Below are 16,342 nucleotides of genomic sequence, written 5' to 3' on the forward strand. Positions count from 1 at the left end.
TCCCAGCTATGATGTGTTATTGAATTTATTACACCGAACAAGAACTTCTGTGTCCAAACGTATGCGCAGAAATCTTGTCCGGAGCAGGGTGTAGTGACAGGCAGGTTATAGTCGCTGTGAACAGCTCCATTTTGCGATCGCCATACCTCAAATTACTTTCAAATGATTCTTATATATGAACAAGCTTTGTTTGTAGCAAGACGTACGTACTCACGCTTTAATCATTACAATCACGTTTATTCGACCGGATTTTAGCACTAAACTCAGGTGCGTCCTCGACGGTCAAGATCACATCATCGAGCTGGCAAGAGTTTCATAAACCATGTTTAATCAATTTTTTGAATATGCCACATGACTAAGTCTAAGCCAATCTAAATAATCGAATGAAAGGTGGCTTGTATAACATACAGCTCAATGGAGAAGTACTTTCCGATACCACTTTTTTGATGTCTCTACAGAAAACGAAGGATAAAGTGTTCGCATACGTCTGACCCCTTCTCTGTGCTTTGTGGAAAAGCATGACACCTTTTCAAAGTTTTTTTTAAATTTCAAATGATCCTCCCCCTCCCTGAGTTTTGCCTGTCCATCCTCTGAAACAGATTTTCCCTTGTGAATAAAAACGTGTGTAAGGGACCGTTCAATTTTAACGGCTAGAGAAGGGAGCCGGCAGATTTTTGCCACTTGTTTTAAAGAACGATATACCCCTGATGACCCTTTTGACAGGAGAAAATTGAGGATTTGGACTAATTAGGGAGAGCAGCTTAGAAACATACAATTCAGTGGATTTTGACTAACTTTGGTTGGTAAGGTTATCAGAAACACACAATTCAGTGAATTTGGACTAACTTTGGTCGTCAGGTTATTAGAAACACAAATCAGTGGATTTGGACTAACTTTGGTAGGTCAGGTTATCAGAAACACCGTGGACACACAATTTAGTGGATTTGGACTAACTCGCTGAACTTGGGTAAGTCAAGTTATCAGAACACACAATTCAGTGGATTTGGACTAACTAGGGTATATAAGGTTATCAGAAACACACTATTCAGTGGATTTGGATTAACTAGGGTAGGTCAGGTTATCAGAAACACGATTCAGTGGATTTGGACTAACTTTGGTAAAACACAATTTAGTGGATTTGGACTAACTAGGGTATATCAGGTTATCAGAAACACACAATTCAGTGGATTTGGATTAACTAGGGTAGGTCAGGTTATCAGAAACACACAATATAGCATTGTTATTGTTGAAATTGTAATAAAGTCTGGACTGACATTCTTTTATCAACAATAACGATGGTCATTACACATATATGAGCTATGTGGACAGACATAATACTGGGCATCTTTTGAATGCTATATAGATGAACAAGCTTTAACGTTCAATGATTTTTTCACCATTTTTGTCTTCAATGTCAACCGCAATTACTTGTTGATACACAGAACAAGAAAACCGAAAGGATATATACTCATTAATAGTTACAGCTAATGTCCCGTGAAAGGGTCTTTTTGAAAACCTGCTGGGTACTTCAGTATGCAGACACATATTCAAATATGCTACTTTTGTACGAGTGTAAACACTACCTCTGACATGTATTAAATGTATAGACAGCTTTTTATATTGCCAAGACAGCCAAGACAACTTGAGTCAACCATATTTAAATTAATTATTTTGTATTGCCAAACTATATATGAATTCTCTAGTCTATTGTGATCTTCGGTCAAACAAACTTGTTAACCTATTTCAATGGATGTCTCTCCACATATGCACAACTCAGCAAAAATCACCCAAAACCATGTCTCGTTTCAAATCAATAGTCATTTACATGCAATAAACTCAACATTTTTACACGATTTTTAATGACATAGAGTTTTATACGTGCATATAGTTATCATAGTTATCTAAGCTTACAATTACCGAACTCCGAATAGCAGGAAACTGTAACTGTTCTTGTAATTCTGCGATATAATACACCTTATTGAAAAACAATAACTTGCGTAGTTGTGACGTGCAAATTAAAACTATCTAGAAAATCTCCCACTTCTTGGATTTTAAAATGAAGGCGACCCCACCCAGAGTTTGTCGCCGGTCGTGAAAAACTGAACGGTCCCTGAGAATAAATGCTTTGGGGATCGTAGAGGCGCCCTCTTGCGTCCATAGATAGGCGTCGTAGATAAATCAGGCAAAGAATGTGCTGTGCGTGTAATTGTTCCTGAGCTGCCAGGTATATGTTGGTCACAACACAGTCACTCCACAATCGTGGTTACTTGTAATGTCAATCCTGTCAAACTGATTTTGTACAAACCAGTCTCCTTTTTTATCATTTCTTAGGCATATTCATGCACTTGATTGACACACGTATCATTTTGAATCACAACACTATACAATTGACACCATGATTGTCAGAATGTAGACGATAAGCTCATCCATGAGACCCTGGCATACAACAGCAGCATTGTAAAATGTGCCTTTTAACACCAAAAATGTTCATGATAAAGAATTCACGATACTCCTGTCTTGAAGCAGAATACCAGATTATGAAGAGAATTTATTTACTATTTATTCTTTAATTCGAGAACGTGCTGATAAAACCAGAGGAAAAAAACAGCTATTTGTAAACGACTTCAAGTGTTAAATGATGAAACGCAGCGACAAAATTATGTAGACATCATACCACAGGGGGCTCTTGCTCCTTGTTTATTTGTGTCTGCGTTTGTTTGTGTGTAAGTGTTTGTGTTTGTTTATTTGTTATTTTTAATAAAATAACCACGAAGAGCTGTTTTGTTTATATTTGTCAATAAAAAAGTTTATTTATTTATTTATTTATTTATTTATTTGTTTGTTTGTTTATATGTATTTCCAATGTTTAGGGTTAGGGTTAGGCTTAAGTAAGGGTTAGGGTTAGGGTTATAAAACTAAGTCACTCCCTCTATATATTCAGACAAGGGGAGCAACTGGAATTTCAACATCTGTATTTTCAAGTAAAGAAAACACACCAAATAAATGCCAGACAATTGAAAGATTGGGTTTGTGGCAGCATCATGTCTTGTACTTACCACACCTATCCTGTAATTCGATGGAAAGGGCAAAAATCGGCGATATTTAGCATCTTCCTCCTTTGATTCTTACACTTTGTATACGTACGGCAAAACTTAAAACCGCCGTTCTCAATCCCAGGTTCGTGCATTATAGTCAGGTGGCTTAACAAAATATCGTTACACGGATGATAAAAGTGCCAAATTTGCTACAGAGGTTCGCATACATGTGTAAATCAAAATTAGCTATTGCTCCAAAAATTTGGGCCACCGGAAAGGCTCGATGACGTCATAAATTCAAAATGGTCGCCATTGTATTGCTTAAAATGGTAAAATACGGTTTATTCGGCTAGTTTTCAATATTTTTTTGAATAAACTGACAAAAACATACTCAATTACAAATACAACATAAAATTGATGCAAAACAATTATTACGATGACATCATAAAACCAAAATGGCCGACCAAATTCAAAATGTCAGTCGTAACATTGTCTAAAATGTTAAAGCACTGTTTATTAAGCCTGTTTCAGCACTTTATCGCCTGAACTGAAATTAAGACCCCACATTACAGACAAAACATATAATTGATGCAAATTAATTATTGTGATGACGTCATAAAAACAAAATGGCAACCGAAAATGACAAAATGGCCATTAGGTAGTTCTCTATGCTTAGTACAATAGTCCATTTACGTGACAAAATAATAGTTTTCAGGCAATGTACAATTTGTCTTGATGATCCGTAAACTCAAAACAAATGATAACTATACCAAAACTTAGCCAATAAGCTCAACACAAGTTGCAAACTATTATTAAATTATTGATTATTTACAAATGACCTCTGTCTGAAAACTGAATCAATATAAAGGAAATGAGGTCAATTTTACATACCGGTTCTACCTTTGAAAGTGTTACGTTATAGTGAGTAGATCAATAGTAGTGTGATTTCATAATAACGAAAAACATAGCGAGAAACCGGTGAATTAATCATGCCTTGACCCTGGTCATGTGACCTTGGCCCCCGAAAAAAGGTTTTATGTTTGTGATTTGGTCTTTTGCTTCCTTTGTTTGAAAAGCCTTTTTCGTTTGTTGAATTTTCTGTTTTTCATGTCTCGATGTGTGGTGACAGACACATAGTTTTGTGCTACATTAGTACTCTTTTTGGAGGATGTGCTGGCCTCAAAAAGACCGTTTGGTCAGGGTTTTTTGAACAAAGAGAAGACTTTTTTTACTTTTGAAGCTAGCTTACCTTGCTCTTTTGGAGCTTTCGCGAATTTTATGAAAAGCGTCTTTGCCTTTCGTTTTTGGTATCGTTTTGCTGTTTGGAAACCAAAAACATAAAAAACGCCAGGAAGAACATAAACAGAAATTCGAAGATTAAACAAAAGCAAGAACTCAGAAAGATTCTCAGATTCATCAAAAATCTTACAAATCAAACCTTACCAAATGTTGAAATCAAAGCATCAAGCAAAACCTTGAAATTTATTCCCATTCCGAAGTGCCTATACAGAAAAATTGTCCTATCAGATATCAAAAAATCTATTCGCATCATAAGATTGTGCAATATCATGAGAAACAAGCGATCAATTCATCAGTCAGATATCTGTTCTAAGATAAATCCAATGTCGACACTACTAACGGCGGAAAACCCCAAATTGTAAAACTGTCTCGAAGCAACTTAGATCGATAGAGGAAATTCCATTCGCAACCCACATCAGAAAGAACATGACTCTACCAGAAAAGACTGCTCTGAACAATCTGTCTAAATACAAATAAATCACAATAAAACCCATCGTCCGCTCGCACGGCTCATTAGCCAGACAGGAGTCTTCCACTAACTACGCCGTGCGTGATCACGCTGATATACTGTGCGAAGGAAATCTGATAGAACTTGAAAATCAGGCGGACCAATCACAGGCTGACACAGCACGCGTTACTTAAACAGAGAAATCCGAGATGGCGCCGACAAAATGCAGTGTGCAACTGCGACATAGATCGACGAACAATCTTCACATCAACGTTTCCCAGTCACTTACTTGGCATTCTAAACGAAGTTTGCGGAGGACTTGACGATTGTGTTGGATCGAGGTACATTTGTAAACCATGTTTCGCCAATGTAAATACTTTAGCTAAGCTGCAAGCCAGTTTAACACTCTCGTTTTGAATGTGTACGGGAAGAATTAGAAATGAAATGTAAACAACGGCAGCAATCGCTGATTGGCTAGTTACAGGTCTCGTATAGTCGTGTGGTGGCGCTTTAAAAACCATGATCTGTGGGCTCGATCGGCCAAGGCCTGATTTCGGGAAGCATCCAGCTGCCCGAACAGCAGGCCTTGGCAAGCGAAGATAAATAAAACCCATCAATAAAGTAAGAGGCATAGCAATTGTGAATACGACAAATGACATTAAAGAAAGTTATAGACAGCTGCGAAATGTACTCTATTACTGTACATAAGGCAACACTTGGCGACATTAGGGCCTAACTATACGAGGAAATTGTATATGATATCGTTTATCTGCGACAAGAAGATCATTGACGAGGTGATATACAGTTTCCCCATTCCCATTAGTAGAATAATTTGTACAGCACGATGGTATCTCCTGCCAAAAATACACAAAACCCAAGCAGAAGGAACAATCATCATCCAACGTCTCAATAGAAATGGCTGCTCGAGCCCAATAAACCAAATCTCGGAATTTCTAGACTTTGCCATAAAACCAATCATGCAAAGACGACTTACATATGTCAGGGACACAAAACTTCATTAACTAGTTAGAATCAATAAAATACGAGCAAACTCTATTCTGGTAACATTAGAAGTGGTATCAATGTAGAAAAATATGCCAAAAATGAAGCCATAAATACAGCGATCGTAGCGTTGGACTCTGAAACATTACCAGCCAACTGATACGACACAAAAACCCACCAACAACGTACATGAAAGCCTTACTGTCGATTATTCTGAAACGCAACATATTTTAATTCAACTGAGAAAAATACAAACAAATCTATGGATGAAGCATGGGCTCACCAGAAATAGCTGATATCACATACCATGAAGCGGAGAAAACTATATAAAATCCCAAATCCGGTCAAATATTCGTATTGAAACGTTGAAAAGGTAACATTTTCATGATCTACTCAGGAACAGAACATGACATTCAGAACATTTGTCGAGGAGTGCAACACCCTGTACCCTACGTTCAACTTGGGAATTCATAATTGAACATTTTATCGACAAAATCTCATACCCTGACCTTGTGGTCTTCAAATGCCAGAGACGCAATCGAGAGAGATGGCTCGATTGTAAAACCCACACAAAACCATCTGACGATATTTATCTGCCACCAACCTTCAAATGCTTCATTAAAGGTGAATTACTCAGATATGTTCGCACATGCAACAACAATATGGACTTCATAAAAAAGGTCAATTTCTCAACGCAAAAACTTCAACAACGAGATTACAAAAAGAAAGACATGTAACAAAACGTCAGCGATCCTTCATCAACAAAAATAAGAGTAATGATGTAACAAAAACCTTGTCAGCACAACCTCATCATAACCAGCCTAATCAAACTATGTGATAAGAAACTGGAAAATAATGAAGGACGATTATACGCTGGCCATGGTTTTCCAGAAAACCTATAATAACGTATAAAAGAAGAAAAACATACAAGATATCCTCCTTCAAGCAAAATTCAAACACAAGGAGAGTACAAATGAACGGTCTGAGCAACAATTCACGCAACAATCAGACTACAACATAATGATCTTAGCATCTCTTTTTGATGGCTACCATCAAACTAAGCATGTTGGAATACAAGACCATTCAAGTGACTGAAGAAGGGACCTCACTTTGGCCGGAAATGCCGCTAGGAGGAATCACCAACATAAAACCTTTTTTCTGGGACCAAGGTCACATTACGAGGGTCAAAACACTATCGATTCACTGGTTTCTCACCATGTTTCCCTATCACAAAACCACATTGATCTACTCACTATACCGTATCATAAACAAGGTTGAACCAGTGTGTGAAGTTGCCTTCATTTCCTTTTATATCGATTCGATTTTTCAAACACAGATTATTGTTTCATAATAAATAATCTCATAAGAGTTTGTTATTTGTGTTGAACTTATTGGCTAAGTTTTGGTACAGTTATCTTTTTATTTTGACTATAAGTTTGTCACGTAAATGGGCTATTGTACCCGGGGTATTGTACCGAGCATAGTGAACTTCATAATAGGCGATTTTGTAACTTTCAGTTGCAATTTTGGTTTTATGACATCATCACAATAATTAATTTGCATCAATTATATGTTTTGTCTGTAACTTGGGGTCTTAATTTCAGTTCAGGCGATAAAGTGCTGAAACAGGCTTAATTAACAGTGCTTTAACATTTAATCCAATGTTACGACTGACATTTTAAATTTTCGTCGGCCATTTTGGCTTTATGACGTCATCATAATAATTGATTTGCGTCAATTTAATGTTTTATTTATAATTTAGAATGTTTGTGTCAGTTTATATCAAACAAATATTGAAAACTAGCCGAATAAACCGTATTTTACCATTTTAAGCAATATAATGGCGGCCATTTTGAATTTATGCCGTCATCCGAGCCTTTCCGGTGGCCCAAATATTTGGAGCAATAGCTAATTTTGATCTACACATATATGTGAACCTCTGTAGCAAATTTGACACTTTTGTCATCCGTGTAACGATCTTGCTGTTTTTGGTTGCTAAGCCACCTGATTATTAGTGGGTACTCCACCCTGTCAACATAATATTGTTTTCATCGTTTTGCATCAAACGCCGCTATATTAGTAGATTTGCAAACATAAATTCACGTCGAAAGTCGATGAGCACGTCGGAGCGAGTACGTACATTTTGGCATGAGGTGTTTTCATCATTCTTGGTGCGTTCGAGTTACAGACTTCACCGATCCCAGCAGTGTGTCTCTTAATTGGCGCCGTATGCAGGCAGTGTCCTCGACCATCTCCCCCTTCTACTGTCTATGCCTCGACCCACATAATTACAAGTCAATATACTGGTATGCAAAAAACACGATCTGCATCTTTCGAATCTCTCAAATTCTTAAGAAATGTTGGTTTATTAAATTTGGAAACATCGGTGTCGAAATAATATAAAATGAGTATTTTTTGAAGATTGAACCGTGACCCCGACGTACTCAACCACCAAACGTGAAGTCAGTAAAACAAGTCCAGATCATCGTGTATTACATTATTTGCCATTTGTGTGCGAGATTTCGTTTGCATTGGAATAAAAAAAGTACAAAAATCAGATGCATTTCGAAAACTCTGACAGGAAATCTCGTAAAGTTCTCAGACGTAATGAATTAGATAGATATGCAGTGGAACTGCATCGCATCAGTTATCGATACGATGGCACTTGCTCACGTGGATACGTACTCTTGAAGTGACGACGGAACGAAATAGAGTAAGACAAATCATCCTTTTTTAGCTCCATGGTCAAATAAACATCTTGTTTTTTAGTAGACTCACAGAGGTACAAACGACACTCCAATGGGAAACTATACACGGATACCGTACCGCTTCACACCTCTGTGCCGGGGTATTGAACATTTCTTGATTTGTCATTCTGAGTTTAGCATCATTAGTTTGGCAATGACAACGCGTCTTTCTGACTCCGACCATGTCAGAAGTATTGGGATATTTTGACCGCACACACGCTTGGCGTGATGAGCGATTTTTGGCCCGAAAATAGCATCTGATGCAGGCTAGTGACGTACTCATCACAAGAAGAAAATTGATATGCCATATTTTGCATGACTTCTGTCGTCCGATCGTTATATCCAAATTTGCCCCGCGTATCATACACATTTGCCATCGTTGGATGTACGGTAGAAGCCACAAAGCAAACCAAACAGCCCTCTTCAGGGCCATCAAGCTTTCCAGTATGAGAGAACCCGATAATACATTTTCTCCTTCATGGCACGTTTCATGGACGGACCATGCATGTTTCACGGTTAGCAAGATGTTATAGATGTCGTCTGATCACGTTTTTATCCCCAGAAATGCGGCGGGTAGGTACAAAAGTTGGAAAACTGTGAAGAAACTATTGCGCACGTCTGAGAGAGAACAATGGTGGCGCTACAGTGAAGACGTGTTTTTGGTAGACTCAGTCATCGCCGTCAAAATCTTCGCTTTTCTGCCCGAAAACAAAGACAATACCAACAAAACGACTTCAATTAACCACGAAAGAGGCTAAAGATTACAGAAGAATGCAGTCAGGAGGTAGGAAAACGAAAAATTCAGCAAAAACCGGTACGTCAATGAAAGAACAGGCCAAACCAAACGCATAACTGATTTTGAAGGCTTCTGTGTTGCACTAGAAGATAAGCATATAGTGGATGATGACTCTGAATTCCGTAAATTATGTACTTAGCGGTCACAAAGATACAAAGCGACATGAAAGAAAATAATGAAATTATATTTCAAACTTTGAAAGACTTGAAGTCGTTGAATCAACGCAAAAGGACTTTGAAAAAGCACTTGAATACACAGGAGATGAAGTCGCCCATTTAAAATGAAATTGAAGGCCTGAGAAAGCAGCTGGTAAACTTGAAACTTGATATTGAGAATGCACAACATGAGCTGAAAGATCTGAAAGAAGATAATACCCGACATGAGAGACATTCAAGGAGTTTCAACGTGCGTATTGGCGGAGTAGAAGAGAAACAAAAGGAAGATACTATGACCATTACACGAAAAATCCTGTCTTCACATTTTTATGTTTCGATGAATGAAATCGAGAACGCTCACAGAACTGGTTTTAAAGGAAATACAAGGCCAAGACAGATCATTGTAAGACAACACAATAGGCCGCAGAAATTTGACATTCTCTGAAGAGCAAGAACCGTTTTGGAAGAGACAGGCATTTTATAACCAATGACCTTCCTAGAGAAGACTTAGAAAGAAGAGAACAACTGAAACCCGTCATGGATGCTGCCAGAAAAGAGAAAAAGAAGATTTCCTTTAGAAATGGCAAGCTTTATATTGATGGGTGCCAGTACCGGCCCCGTCAGTAGTATAATAAGTGTGTATAACTGAGATAATTTTTTTTATTTATTCGAAAATAACTACAGGGAGGAGGAATTTCCTTCCCTCTTACGCGTTTGCCTATTGTGCATGCGTGTAAGAGGGAATTCCCCACTGAGTCAGATATAGGTCACTCACGTTCCGAATGGGACTTGCGCAATGCGCTAGCTATGACTCACTGGGTAATCCACTATCAGAACACCTGTCGGAACGGCATTCTATTATTGGATGGAAGGGAGATCATTTGTTAGATAGATTCTGACTGTGATGTAAGTAAAAAATTCTGCTCTTCCGCTCCGAAGGCAACAGGGGACCGTTCCGAAGGCGATTCTCGTCTTCTGGATGTAAGTATAGATGTGAATTTTATCAATATCTTCTGGCTGTGAATTTTCACTATGTTTGGAGTTGCATTAACACTTATGTTACAGTGATTTTCCCTACGGAACGCTGTTGCGCAATACCTTTCCAGCAGGGGCTTTCCGGTAGGACTTTCCCATTCCGATAGGCTTCGAGTGTTGCTTAGCAGCCTGTGATGTCATAACTGAGATGTGACATTCTACAGTTTTCATGAAAATTTTCTGCAGAGTTTTTTCTGAATTTAAGACTTAACTTTCTCATGCGATAGATAAAATTTTAGAAATTTCCTCTGAACTTAAAATATGTCGGAAGACCATTACTTCAAACAAAATGAGCCGTTTTAGATAAATGGTACTGATATCTAAAGTGTAAGTAGTTGTATCTTTTTTAACAAATGAAATGTTATTACTTTCTACACTACTGTGTGCAACAATATCTAAATCCTTTCTGTCTTTATCTATGGTTATGATAATATTGCAAGGTGTTCTTGAATCTGTTTTTAAAGCGATATTTCTAATTAAATCGTCAAAAGCTGTTCCTGTACTTAACTTTATGCATTTGATAAAAACTGTACCATGTTCAATTATTTTCATATTATCAGTCATCTGTTGATTTGCAGTCTGTAAAGTTAATTCAGCTGTCCCCTCCCTCACACTTTTCAGACCCAGTTTCTTTAAAGTTGTGTCCCAAAATAATTTTACTGGAACTCCTCTAGCTATATATGAACAATAATTCTCACCAGCATTTATCCACCTTCGCCGTGTATTATCTGAAGACATTATTGTATTAAGAGGACTAATTTTAAGGTGAACTGGTATACCGAGTAGTGTAATGTATGGATTAACAGGCTCAAGCCAACGGCGAAAATCTAGCAACTTATATTTATTAACATTGCTATCAAAATAAATTACATTCGGAGTCCCAGGCAGTTCATCAACACCTCCTGCAATTTCACTATCCAATATATCTAAGATGTTACGCGGTACATTATAAGGCATGAATTTCTGACTATCCCCATCCCATGTCAGAGCAAAAGAAGTAGGATCATTTGTAGCCTTTGTAGCGTCTATTATGGTTTCATCGACGTCTTTCAGTTCGGAAAATTCTACAGCCTGTTCGTGGCTTTGCACAGCGGCAGAGGCTAAAACGAACTGTTTTTACGGTCTTTGTAACGAAGGACGTAATCCTTATTATGATTACCAGCTATCTTAGTATTATTGTTAACTTTAACATCACTCAGATCTTCGAGCTCGAGATTTTGTCCGTGAATTGTACCTGGGCCGTAGTTACTTGGGTCAGACATGATTGTCGTATATACAGTGAAAAATAAATAATACCTTGTAATAATATACAACCATGGCTTCAGCAATAGGAATGACAGTTCTCGGTGCTGTATTAAATGCAACGTCATTCACAGGAGGTAATATTATCGTCAAAAACTTTCCGGGAATGGTGAGACTCTGCAAGCAGAGAAAGTCCGACATGATAAAGCATTAGAAAAATTTGAACATGACCATGCCGTCTGGTCAGAAAAAAGATTACTCCAAGCTGATTGGGAAAGAGAAAATCAAGCAAAGGACGCGCATGCTGCGGCTGAATTAAGAGATACAGATGCAGAAATCCTGGAAGAAGCAGCGGCGCGTGGGGCAAGCCAACTCTGCGTCAGGGCCAGTTCAATTCTCAGATTATTATCAGCCCAGTCCCGAGCAAAAGAAATATGAAATGATTTATATTGCTGGAGGATTGGTCGTGGGATGGTTTATGATGCGTTAGCTACAGCAATTCAATACAAAAGCTAGTTGGCCAGTTATTGAAATTGACTTCCTTTCCGTTTTGATCTGTTATCCAATACGCATTGAAATCATGTAATCTGAGCCCTTTCTCAATGGCATGGAAATTGAGCTGTTTTTAAAATCATAGGTGACCTTTTCACTTATTTCTTTTGTATCCTGGACGGGAAGTATTTGTAAACAGTCCGATACTTCCCCCTGTATGTATTCACCCGAGCCAAATGAAATATAATTTCCAGTCACATCGACAGCATCTGAATGAACTATATATTTAGTGACTGCTAAGAAATCCGCTCTCTTGGACTCATAGTACTTTTTATCACGGGGTTGTCATCTTGTGTATCTGAAAAGCCGACGAGGTTAGCGAAGTTACCTGTAGCATTAAAAAATACTTTAATATCTTTAGCCAAAGTTAGAAGAACGCGGTTTGTCGGCAGATGTTTTTCAAAATTAATTTTCTGTTTCAACCCGATTGCTTTGTTGAGTGTATCGATATTGTAGTTACCTGGACGTATTGATTTAGTCTTCTTCGGTTGGTCACCTTCTTGATATTTTAATATTAATACTATTCGTCCCCGTTATTTATACCATGAATTAAAGAGTGAACACTGTAATAGTCTTATTTGAGTAAACTGTGATATGTCAATGCAAGGGTTAAAATTAACAGTAACCGGTTTGCCTGTTTTGCTTTCAACCCAAATGATCATACTTACTGTATGTATATACATTACAAAGTATAAGGTTCTGCAGGAATAATATTTTTCTGTTCAAGGAGATCTTTGGTCGCAACCGCGGCAGCAGTCGCTCCACCTAATTTTATCCACCGAGTCAAATTTGGTCGACTTGGATCGCCAATATCTATTTTCAGAAATTTGCTGGAGATCATTAGATATCCCATCGTAAGTCCTGCGATTACAATACCATCATACATTGTGTTTACAACTGTTTTAGTATCCATGATTGCTGACACGTATATAAAATAGAAAAATAAAATAATTACGGAATTAATCCATCTCATACAATGTAGAGGGACCGGGACTTGGTTGCCCTATCGGAACCGTAACCGTAGGGGTTCCGGAGGGGGAAAACTTACTTTCCGCTACCATTCCGGGCTCTGTTTTCGTCGCTTTCTGAAGCGGCTCATCTTTCCGGAGGGGACAATTATGCCGAGCACGCCCAAAATATAGCCCTAATGCAGTCAATGAAACTCCTATAACACCTAAAACAAGATAACATTTATTATACCAGCTATCACACTGTTTTGGCGGAAGGCTTATACAGTTTGCTTCAGTCATACTATCATTAGTCATTGCTTTTCGTTTCTTCTTCTTGTTTTGCCTGTTCCATTCCGCTAATCGCCTGCCCGCAGCAACTCTCCCTGGATGCTTCGTCGGTAACGTAATTTTCTCTATATTGCGCTGCGGCTCGTTCCGAATGATAGTCGTCGGGGTCCCTGGCGGAGACGTTTCCGTTTGCTGAGTCGGTGTCGGTGCTTTCAAAGTTGAATCCATTTATTTCGGGTATTATATTTAACCCAATTTTTTTTTAAATCTACATGTTTACCCGTAATTAAACCGGTGGAAACTAGAGCAAGTAGGGGACCATATGTGTAAGCTATCCGTCCTGATAATCGTTTTATTTCACTGTTTAGAATAAAATCCTTTTTAAGATCAGTGGCATAGTTTGTTCGATCATCGATTGGAACTACCTGACTTATTGCTCTTGCTCCTAGATCTATGAAACTTTGAGTGATGGTATCACTTATAAGAGAACTGTATTTCGCTTCATAGACTTTAAAGACCTTAATAACCGTTTCATCATTCCATCTTTCAACACTTTCGATTGTAATCTCCTTACCAAAAAATAACTTACTTTGGCCACTTGCAACGATATAGAGTAGTTTTTCACGCTTTGTCTCAATTATGGATCGGGTTGGTAGTGCCGCTGTCGTATTTGCCGCTGCTGATGACTTTATTAAATTCTCCATTGTTTGCAGTATGTTATCTATTCTTAGTAAAAAATAAAAATTCGTTTAAACCTGAATCCGAAATATAGTATTAACATAGTCTGGAATATGATGAGCCCTGTCGGAACGGTTCCGAAGGAAAATATGGAAAATTCTCCTCCATTAAAATCTATCTGTATATAGAAACATGAATCATGAGTACAGACCTATTCCTGGTTGCTTTTCAATTGAATAAAAAACATATACCGACAGTACAGCATGCTGATATTCCTTCCAAACCAGACGACATAAAACCTATTCTCATTGACTTAGAAATATATGTAACGCCGACAGATAAATTTACTTTTCATCCGCGGGATGTGTTCAAAGATAACGTAATCACTCATCGATCAGCTAAAGAAAGTAATATATGGCTGGGCGGCCCGCACATGAAATACTGGGACCAGCAATTAAATTTTGCTGTATGGTGCAGCACTACTGGTTGTGGTATATCATTCGCCCATCTCTTCGATAAGAAATTTCCGCCGCAAATACGATCATTCTGTCGTTTTCATGTATACTTTACAATACGTCGGATCCTTCATGAAATGGGCGTTGCACTTCCAGACGAAGGTGTCTTCAAAGCCGGCGACAATCTGTACAATCTCGTCCAATATGAACTTCTATGTACAGAATTTGGAAATATAAGTCCAACGAAGTCTGACTTTCGTTATCGTGGCGGCCAAAATAAAGGTCTTGGTTATGGTTATGAATATTACACTAATTGTGGGCCCGTTCAACAGCCTGCTGCTATATACAATGGACACGACTTTTTCCTCTCCGCTGACAGTGGCGTTTTCTATACACATACCATTTTTGGAAAGAAAAAACATGTACTGCCCGACAAAGACCGACCACATTATTATTTCTTCCGAAATGATGGATCGGAGGGTCAATACAATAGTTTCATCCCTCTGAAGGGAGACTCGGGATTAACAAAGGCCGGTCTCGCCCGCCTCAATGAAAGCCTTGAAGCCTACGTATATTGCATACTCGGTGCACAAGCGAATATTCGTAGTACCATTGTGGGCGATACTGGCAGTGCAGAGCAAGTAAGAAAAGAATTCGGCGTTCTCCTCGAAGATGAAATTCGTAATACCGACAAAGTAATCAGTTATAGGCGATACCAAGACACAATAACAAATACTGGTGTCAAACTTGATATGGCCGTTTCACCCAATTTACTTCTCTTGCCGTCTTAAATGGTTATTCTTTCGGGCCCGGCAATCGCAGGTTATAATAATGAATTGCAATACGCAACAGAATCTATGGTCTTCGGGGTGAATGGAGATATAAACACGGAAATTAAAGAAAGTGCTAAACATGAGATGGATGGGGAAGAGGATGCTGTGAAGTGGCAGGATGAGCTAACGCGTAAGCCACCTCACAATGACACAAGTCGGATTCCCCTATCGCCTTCAGAACGGAACAGAAGGCAGCAGTTACAGTCGCCGCCGGTGCGGATCCTATTTCACGAATACGGCAAAATTGGTTTGTTATCTTTAGCCATATTCATTACATTTATGTACAGTATATAGATCCGATGTATGCAACCATGATTCACATTCAACATGATTGTAACTGGGCCAACAACTTCTGGCAAAATAGAATATGTAATGGATCTCCTCACCGGTCCGTACCTAGGAAAATTTGAATATATAGTTTTCATTTGTCCGACATTCATGAACAATAAAACATATAATAAAAGATTCATTTTCACCGATGACAATGTGTTTGTGTTTCCGGTCGGACTCGATGCTGTGGATGATACACTAGCCTTCGTACATAAGGAATGGGCCGGCACGAACACTTTAATAATCCTCGACGACTGCGCATCGTCCAAAGATATGAAGAAGCGCAGTGACGTTTTAGTCAAACTTGGTTTCAGCGCAAGACACGACGGATTATCTGTCTGGGTTCTGACTCAACAATATACTAGTATTAGTAAACCATTCAGGGAAAACATACAGATGTTAGTACTATTTTACACACCCAGCAAGACAGATAACAAGACTATTATTAAAGAATATGGAATGGAGGTGTCAGAACGGGAAGCCACGGACCTAGTCAG

General features: G+C 38.4%; 1 protein-coding gene across 1 annotated transcript in view; it reads right to left on the reverse strand.

Annotated features, from left to right (window-relative positions):
* The window catches only part of LOC139130693 (E-selectin-like), a 160,805-nt gene that overhangs the window by 130,578 nt on the left and 13,885 nt on the right, over positions 1-16,342 (reverse strand). The window lies entirely within an intron of this gene.

Source organism: Ptychodera flava, chromosome 4, assembly GCF_041260155.1.
Source record: "Ptychodera flava strain L36383 chromosome 4, AS_Pfla_20210202, whole genome shotgun sequence".
In the NCBI taxonomy this organism is placed as follows: domain Eukaryota; kingdom Metazoa; phylum Hemichordata; class Enteropneusta; family Ptychoderidae; genus Ptychodera; species Ptychodera flava.